This window comes from Aptenodytes forsteri, unplaced genomic scaffold (genome assembly GCF_000699145.1).
Source record: "Aptenodytes forsteri isolate BGI_AS27 unplaced genomic scaffold, ASM69914v1 Scaffold16, whole genome shotgun sequence".
Lineage (NCBI taxonomy): Eukaryota > Metazoa > Chordata > Aves > Sphenisciformes > Spheniscidae > Aptenodytes > Aptenodytes forsteri.
The window spans coordinates 3234601-3242331 of record NW_008794753.1 but is presented as its reverse complement, the minus strand read 5'-3'; the positions used below and the strand labels follow the sequence as shown (position 1 = coordinate 3242331).

Genomic DNA, 7731 nt, shown 5'->3' with positions numbered 1-7731 from the left:
TATATGTATGTATATGTGTGTGTGTGTGTCTATTACGTAAAACAGTTTGAGATCTGCACTTCCAGAATTGTAACTGCCATTTATTTTCAGAATTGGACTGAAGACAGTGATACTACTTTGTTTTCCAACCTGCTGAGCACCTGGCCTGAGCGCAAGATCAACTGCTCCAAGAAACTGGACTCTTCACCTGCTTAGTTGAGATACCAGCACGCTAGATTACAGTGTTAGTTCTCAGTGTGTGCAACTCGAGGGTGTGTTTGCAGTGTAACCAAAGGTCTTCAATCAAGCGGCTACCGTTGCCAGTTCCACAGCAGACCTGGTGCTCAGACTGCATTCCAAGCCAGTAATTCCCCACTTCTGTAAGAACAGCGTAATTCTCCTGAAGCTCAGCTAGTGCTAGACATCGGTTCAAGGCGACAGGAATGCTTAAGAAAAATCATTTGGAATTACTGTTTGCAGGAAAAGTTTCCTAGTAATTTTCCCATGGAAATCCTGTTTCCCAGCACTCTCATTAGCATCAGTTCTTGTAACTGAAGGTATAGCACACATGAAATTGGTTACATACACAGCAACTGTCCATGAGAACAATTTTCTCTCTGCTAGGTAGCTATAATTCAGTCATCTGTCTACTACCTCTCAGCAGAAGAATGACTTGGAGAAAATTAGTACTATACCGGTGTTGCTCCTGGACAAAGTGTGTCCAAATTGGATTTATAGGCCAAGCTGGAATACTTAGGTTTCTGTGCCATGTAGCCAAGTGGGAAGTGTGGCCAAATGTAACAGATGGATTACGTACTCCCAGCCATGTTTAGGCGACTGAGCAACATTCCAGCTCAAGCAAATCCATTTCTTTAGGAGCCCTTTGGGAATAGGGGTCAGGAGGGCTGAGTTTGAAAGAGTACTTCTTTGCCACTTGGAGACACTTAGGGACTCCATGTCCGCTGTCAAGCTATAATGCATTACATCTTTTATCTCAGTTCATACTCTGCAGGATCCTCTCCAGGCTTGTTTAGAAAATTTGTTCTCCCACTGAGGACAATCTACAACTGCAGTTAAGGCTATTAAGGGGAGGGGGAAAGAAGGGGAACAAGTCAGAAGCACAAAACCAGAAGATGTTCCTTCCCTTGGATGGGGCTCAATGGGACAGTTTTCAACAGATTAAAGGCCCAGAACACACTATCTTGTTTATTGATAGTCAGGCATGAAATAGTTCTGCCATGTCAAGGCCTGCAATAATTATATGGCTTTGGACTGTCCACCGGACTTTAGTTTGGCTGTATCACTTACTTGATAATAAACTCCAGAAGTGCTCTGGCTTCTCGAGGTTTGTTCATTTATTTATAGTCAGATTGCTTTACTCTCTGACAGGAACAAGCTACTAACTTTTGCTAAAAGGCCAGAGATGTTTTGTGTAGTGACAGCAGCTGAGAGGCTTCTGAAGTGAGTAAGCAGTATGTTCAATTAAGAACTCAAAACACTGTAGCATTAAGCATTCTCCAGAACATAAACAGCATGAAATTACAATTGCTGCATGCAAATCCGGTTTAAAATTCAATGGTTCTTCCATTTAGTTAATTACTTAGTTAACAAGTGACTCCCACTTCAGTGGTTTAATTTTCTCAGAAGCAGCTTCCAGGCATAAAGCTAACTTAGGCAGCTTTGGTCTTCAAGAATGTTACTCCACCTGATATAAATATAAGCTGAAAAATCCAGTTAGGAAACCTAAAAGTTGCAGAAAAGCCTATTCTTTTCCCTACTGTGACTAGAAGGAACTTGCGGAGAGGAGGACTGAGACAAGTTCATGGCAGCACAATCAGATACAGCCATTTCCATCCACCAGCCATGTATGCTGCTTCTCCTCTTCCCGCACCCCAAGTAGTTTTGATCAAAGAGATCAAAAGCCTTCTGTGTCCAGAGAACTCTGAAAATATTACTGGAATGCATGCATATACTAGTTATTGACTCCCCACTGAAGGGATAAGCTTTCCTGAAACTCACTGTGGTCATCTGTCAAATGCCTTGTTCTCCTCCCATTAAAAACAAAACAACCCCCACCACCACCAAAACAAACAAACAAAACCCCCAAACAACAAAACACAAACCTACACCAGCAAAGTTGTCTGCAAGGGTTTTTTGCAGCAGACCTGTGCTCACTTTTTTTATGCCAACGTGCTAGTGCAGAGGCACTGCACCCAGGACAAATAGGTTAAAACCCTGGGAAGACAAGATCTCAGAGCACGGTCTAACAGAGCCCTGCAGCCCATAATGGCGATGTGTACATAAGTGAGCTCGTTGGTACTGCTGTTTGAAGTGCAGCTTGTGTTTTAATGTCAGTTTACGCAGTTTTGTTTAAAGACAGTAGGTACAGCCAACTTATCCCAGGCTAAGTCATTTTTAATTAGTCTAGTGTGATAGCCAATTTAAAAAACAAACAAGACAAAAACAACAACAACAAACCCCAGCACAACCCCCTAATACTGTGTTTAGCATAGTAGCTCTAGAAGTGCTCCGCACCTGAATAGTTACCCCTGAGAATAAACTCTTAGGGATTCCAAGAAAAATTTAAACTCTGATTAGCATCTGTTGTTTCCTGCTTGCTGATTTTAATTACGATTAACAAAGAGTCAGCCTACTCCAATTTAAACAAGATCCTCTGGCACTCAAGGCTCCAGATACAGATTCATTAGTACACAGGATATTTATTGCTAGATTTCAACCAGGAATGTTGTGTTGTCTTTGTCATTTAGCAAGATTTACTTTGCCTTCTTTATGAAAGCATTATTCACTTCAGTTACAACTCTTGGAAAGGACCTGGCCATACCAGGCCAGTTGGAAGCAATCAAGCCAAACTAACATAGCCTGTAGGCAGCTTTGTCAGGCATCCTGACACTTGGGTATCCTTTCGCATCATCCTGCTTGTACTCAGGACAAAGTCAAAGATGTGTCATATTTGCCCATGTCCCTCTGAGACAGGCTATTCAGTATCACAGTGTACAGCCAACTTACTGTCTGATTGTGTAATACCTTACACCAAGCTGCTGCAGACTGCCCCAAATCCACAGTCCTCTCTGACTGAAGAAGAGCCAGACCTTAATGCTGTAGGAAGTGCAAAACACTTCCAGAAAAAAAACCCCAACACTGCAATAGCCTAAAATTAGAAAGACTTCAAGAATGCCCCTTTTGCCTGATATCACACGTCTATCTTGCTAGAGCACTGCTCCAGAGATTGCTCAGCTGCTCTTCCCGATAGCAGACCACATGGCTAAGGTATGTAGCAAAGAAAAAACAAAACCAAAACCTGACAAAGACAGTGTGCAGAAGCACTTCAGCGAGAGCTCTGTCTGACAAGGGAACAGACACAGCACTGTTAGTAACACTATCTCCTACTTCAGAGGAAGGGAAACAGCACATTAAGCCCTGGAAGCTTTCCAGAGCCCAGTAGAGGACTCTCGAGCAGCGAGGAACTGAACACTTTCTTGTTCACCTGGGAACACACTTGGGCTTGCGGGGAGAGCAGGAGGAACAAGAGATGCTCCTGTCCTGAGGCCCCACATTCAGCTCAGCACAGCCTCGCAGAGCCAAGCTGAGTACAGGAAGCAGTGTGAACAGATTTACACCACGGCCATTTGGACCCCTTCAGCTACCTCGCTTCCCCAGAAAGCCATCTCTTCCTTCCATACCTCAGCAAGTCAGATGCAGGGGCTACACCATCATTAGGTGTAGTCTCAGACTTTAGGTCAGTTTTTTCCCTTTTATGAGGAGGCAGGATGGGGGGAGAAAAAGCAAGAAAGAAAAGCAGGAGGGGGAGGAGAATTACAGATGGGTTCATGAGCCCATACAGGCTGCCTAATAAAAACTGCGGTTTTGTCCATCTGGAGTGCAAAGACAGGACGTCAGGATTATTTTGCAAGAGATTTGTAGCTGCTTCCACTCTCAGTGCTGGAGCAGCCCAAGTAAAGGCAGATCAGAATCAAAGTGTGGCTGAAGGAGTCTAGTATGGTACTTTTCAAGGAGGGGCAGCAGTTATCTAGATGCGCCTGCAGGCCTGCTGCATGTTATCGTGTGATCTAAAGCCCATTTGTTAGGCAAATGTTCTGTGGAGGCCACCTAGGAGCTATTCAGCACAAGAACTGAAGTTATTACAACTTCTGCCAGCACAGACTCACATGCAAAAGCTTGCAGCTGTTCAGCATTATCCCAGAGTTAGCGAGATACAGGAGACGTGCTGCTTTCTGTAGTAAGCAGAGGAAAGCAAAGTCAGACTCTTCTCCAGCATCTCTTTCTAAAGTCAGGTCCTTAGGGGCTCTTGTCTGTCCACTGTTTGGAGGACTCCAAAGTATGCAGTCATCTGTGTAACAGCACACACTCTGCCGAGAGATTCTCTGGATAACTCTCGGCTACCGGGGAATTGCTGCTGACTATTGTCCCCAAGATGGGAGCTGGATTTGCCAGTAGCTAAGCATATTTAATCACTTCTCCTCCAAAAACTGAAAGATGATTTTTAAAAGGCTTTTCATTTAAGCTCTTCCCATCCTTTTTTCCCCTCCCTGCATTCTGCAACAGGAAAGTGCTACTCTACCAAACCAGATGAGAGCAGAATTTGAGAGAACTGTCCAAAGTTGCTGTTCTCCAAGTTCATCCTCTAATCCAGGAGAGGAAGGGGGGGGACAGCGCACTCATATTAAGCAGGATTTTTCATATGGTCACTTACCACAAAGCAAAGTGGGAGGAAACAAAATTAGACCGCTTGAATCACTGTCAAGAGAAAAAGCAAGCACTGGCAGCTCAGGTGTGCAGAGAAAGAACAAGGCACTCAACTTTACAGCCCAGTCTGCATGGTCAACAAAGAGGACTTAGATGGGCAAAGCCCATTTCATGTGCACTAAGACACATCTGCAGTGCCAGCCTCTGGAGTGCAGGAACCCGAACTCTGGGTTTTCAAGATTTGACCGGAAAGTCAGTGAAGGCAAAGTTTTCTCTCTGAGAAATAAAAGAAATAAAAAAAGAAAAGAAAATCACTGAACCTTTGCCTTTCCTTACCATAGCACACTCAAACAACATTGCCAAATTGGATCCAAGCTTTGAGATAGTCAGTTGTATATGGTGCTAAGACTCCCATTGCTAGAGGCTTAAGCACGTCTGTGCTTGCCCTCTGCCAGCTAGAAGGACTAGCGGCATGGTGGAAACACACCTCAGAAGGTCAGAAAGCTTTGTGCCAACTTTATGCATTGCAGAGAGGACAGATAATACTAGTGAGACTACTACAATACCTTTAGTAAAGATTTCCCTTCCTTGTGGAGTTTCCAAACCCATCTGTTAGAAATATGCTTTCAGCTGGCTGCAGAGGTTTCTATTGATGTACTGCCAAAGCACAGCACATGGCCTAGAGGTCCTCACAAAGAACAAAAACCCACCCTGATATTACCTTTTTTTTGAAAAAAAAAAACCCCACCCAGAACACCCCCCCCCCCCCCCCAAAAAAAAAAAAGCAAAAAAGCTTAGGATGCACCCCATGTGGCCTGCAGAATCACCACGGGGTTACTGGAATGTGGCTCTTGGCCAGCTTCCTGCCTACGTGAGACATGACTGCCAGCAGTCCTTCCAGGTTTCTACCGCTGCAAGGAGTGACCCAGGCTCTTCCCAGGCACGCTGCGCTGCTTGCGGGCTATTTCATCTTCTTGTGCAGGTTCACCAGCCCTTTTTCCTCACGATTTTTAAGTACTGGCAATGGGAAAAGCTTCACAAGTTGTGTTAAGATACGCCTGTGTAATGTTTTCTAGGAAGCTCTTCCTATTGAAGGAACCATTTCGCTGCTCCTTGTAATTGATCCAAGATCATTATAGTGAGAAATCACTGCTGAACACAAGGGCCAGTTGGTGAAAAAGAGAACTTCCCTCAGCACCGGCTAAAGCAGCTTTAGAACAAACAACTAAGCAGGCAGATTTCCATCTAACAACAGGTCATATGTCTCTGCTGGTTTCCTGTGCCACTACTGCACCACGCTGTTGTGCAATCACTAATAGGAAATACATTTGGAACGAATGCCAGGTCTTGTAACAGGAGTCAAAAGCGAACAGAAGGGTAGTGAATACCTGTTCAGGAGCTCATGTGGTGCGGAAGGGGGGCTGAGGGGGGAAGCTGCAAGAACCAGTGGCTCTGAAAGGCAGTCTGTGCACCAGATTTCAGTCTTGCTGGACTGTTTCTCAGCAATTCAATTCAGAAACACCCTAAATGTGCCTTCGTGCTGGAGAGATTTTTTTTGACAGCAAGAAACAAAATTAAGACTTTTTCCTTCAGTTTCGTAAGTACCTGTAGAGCAGCACAGTGCTGCTGGAGAACCGAGTGGTCAGACTGCAGGTGTTATCTGGCCAACCCTTACGACCACCCTTGAAGGGGGAGCCTCGGCACCATCTTTTAAAGTTTTTGTGTAGCTACGCAGTAAACAAAGTTGCTACATTTTGTTTATTGCTGGCATGGTGTGATCACCGTTGCACCGAAAAGAATAAAATCCACCATAAGGGATATGTCTTATAAGACATATAAGCTCTGTTTGCCTCTGCACATGCCAGGGAATTCACCTTTCTCTAATGCAGCCTTGTGCCATGCTTGAAATAGGGGAGATGCAGAAGTAGGGCTTTTGGTATCAATGCTCCTACCGAATGCCTGCGGCAATACACAGGGGTTTGAGACAGTCACTGAGTTGAGAGCTCGGATTCTTGCAGCTCTGGAGCACTAGAGTTTTCCTAGGAAAGGAGAGAGGGTGATACCTGCGTGTATTGGTGTGCTGCCCTAACAGCATTCTGCCTTACTGAGGAGAGTCGAGATCAGACTAGAGATGCAACAGAGGACACTAGTGGCCACAAAGTGAGCAGCCCGATAACCCTCATTATCAATTTGCCTCCCAAAGGTTCGGGAAGTGCCTTTAATTTGTCTGACAGTCATTTATAACAGTCTAGGGATGGGAAAGGAGCGCAAACACATTACTGCTATGCTGTAGCAGCAGTAATGCTGGCTGGAAGGGGAAAGGGCTGCAAGTGAATTCACCAGCAACATGTAACAAAAGCTACTATGTTTTCAGCGAAGGCTCTGGTCCCTGCCCGGCCAAGGCGGGCACTAAGAGGAGTGTTTAATTCATCATTCATTTGGGCCTTCTCACTTGTTACAAGTCCAGCGGAGAAAGGGAAGGGCCGGACAGGGCACTGCTCCTCTGGGGACACAGACACACCACGTAGAAGAGACAAGGAAAGCTGTAAGGGGTTTCACTGGGAAGGCTTCTGGGGGATGGGCTACCCCTGCAGGGCTCCGGGTCCGTGCAAAACTGGAGAAGGCCAGGACATACTTATCTCCAGCTGCAAATCCAGCGAGAAACTCGGGGACTAGAGGAAGCGGCTGGCGGGAGCGCTTGAGATGCTGCAGCTGTCCAGCCTGCCCGCCCGGCCGGGGCCGGGGCCGCAGCGCTTCCACCTCGCCTTTCCTCCTCTCGGGAATGCGCAGAAGTACCCGAATAGCAATACCCCGTGCGCGTTTCACCTCCAGCCTCGGAGACTTTCACGGCACCGGCTCTATCCACCGGCTCTATCCGATCCGGCCACCCGCCCCGGGCGGGAGCTCAGCCCCCAGCTCCCATCCCGCCCTGGGCACTTGCCGCCGGGACGCCAGCGCTTGGTCGCAGAGATGCTCGACCCGTTCTGCTCTTCCCGAAGTGCCGTCTCCTTCCCCCGTCCCTCCCCC

The 7731-nt window shown here is 46.4% G+C and overlaps 1 protein-coding gene across 1 annotated transcript in view; it reads right to left on the bottom strand.

The window, feature by feature from the left end:
• Positions 1-7731, bottom strand: part of LOC103894780 (C-factor) — a 17482-nt gene that overhangs the window by 2621 nt on the left and 7130 nt on the right. The window lies entirely within an intron of this gene.